Genomic DNA, 1,565 nt, shown 5'->3' with positions numbered 1-1,565 from the left:
AGAGAGAGAGAGGGAGGACAGAGAGAGAGGTAGAGAGAGACAAAGACAGATACAGAGACAGGAGACTTGAAAGGAGTCTTCCTACCACATGAGTTTTGTATGCTGGAGGCCCAGTTATCAGTGGGACATCTTCCTTTCTCCCAAAATGGGTAGATCGCAGGAGCCATGGAGCTGTGTGTCTCTTGAAGAAAGGCTGTTCTGTTCCCTTCTGCCTCTCCTGTGTTGGGAGGAGGAGAGGGGATTATTAACAAGATAAAGGGCTAGGAGTGGCCAAAGGGTCCTGTAAAATGCCTCACCTTAAAAAATTCTAAAAAGCAAAAATTAAAAGAGAGAGAGAGGACAGAGACAGAGGTAGAGCAGAGGTAGAGAGAGACAAAGACAGATACAGAGACAGGAGACTTGAAAGGGGTCTTCCTACCACACGAGTTTTGTATGCTGGAGACCCAGTTATCAGTGGGACATCTTCCTTTCTCCCAAAATGTCTAGATCACAGGAGCCATGGAGCTGTGTGTCTCTTGAAGAAGGGTTGTTCTGTTCCACAATAATTATTTTTAATTTATCAACTATGTGCTTCTTTAGAACTTCACCAATTGGGGTTTTCTTTTGTTCGATGAACACCTTCTGTGCCACTAGAGGAGGACAAAGTGATAAAAAATACTTTTTGAATGGTGAAGGGTTTGGTTTTGTGAGTATGTGCATGTATAATTTTTTCCCCATGACTTGAGAAATCAAGGTCAGCACGTAATATGCACCAAAAATATATTTTGTGGCTGACAAAGGTGTAATGACTCACAGAAAACAGCATTTAAGAACTAAAGCAGGGAGGTTAACACATAGCTCAAAGCAAGAGGTGGCTTCTATCTGAGCTGGCTATCACGAAGAGCCCATTGTCCAGCCTACATATTGTATCTAAACAATTCATCTTATTTTCACATCTTTGATGTGAAAAGGGAATCCACTGCTGTCTGAAACTCCTCTGTAGTAATAGAAAACATTCATCACACCCAGCTGAACTTGTATGAAGTGACTGATTTCCCCAAGGGCAGATTGAGGGTTTCCAATTGAGCTGACATTAGTGTGAGCTTAGAACACAAACTAACTCCTGCTCCAACAAGCCTTCTTCGAGAGCACTAACCCCCACAGATGTAAGCCTGTCACACACAGCACAGACACACACACACACACACACACATATACACACACACACACACACACATAAATGCTGTCTTGACTTGTCAGCTCAAGAAGGAAGAGGAGACTCGAAATCTGTAGTCTCTCTTAAGAGTACCAAGTGAACGGGAACCAGCAGTTAGCGTAATGGCTATGTCACTGGACTCCCATGTAGTAGACCGCAGTTCACGTCCCGGACCCGGTGGCTTAAAACTCACGCCGGGCGCGTGTGCGTGCGTGCCCAAGATCCCGAGAGGAGAATGGAGGAGAAGGGATTGCGGCGTGACCATCCACCCTGGGGGGTGATTTCTCGCTTTCTGTCTCTATGTTTCTCTCTGTCTGTCTGGCGAGCGCATGTGCCCTATAGTGAAAATCTCCCCCCCCAAAAAAAAAGA

Source organism: Tupaia chinensis, unplaced genomic scaffold (assembly GCF_000334495.1).
Source record: "Tupaia chinensis unplaced genomic scaffold, TupChi_1.0 Scaffold142644_1, whole genome shotgun sequence".
Lineage (NCBI taxonomy): Eukaryota > Metazoa > Chordata > Mammalia > Scandentia > Tupaiidae > Tupaia > Tupaia belangeri.
Note: the sequence above shows the minus strand (reverse complement) of the source record.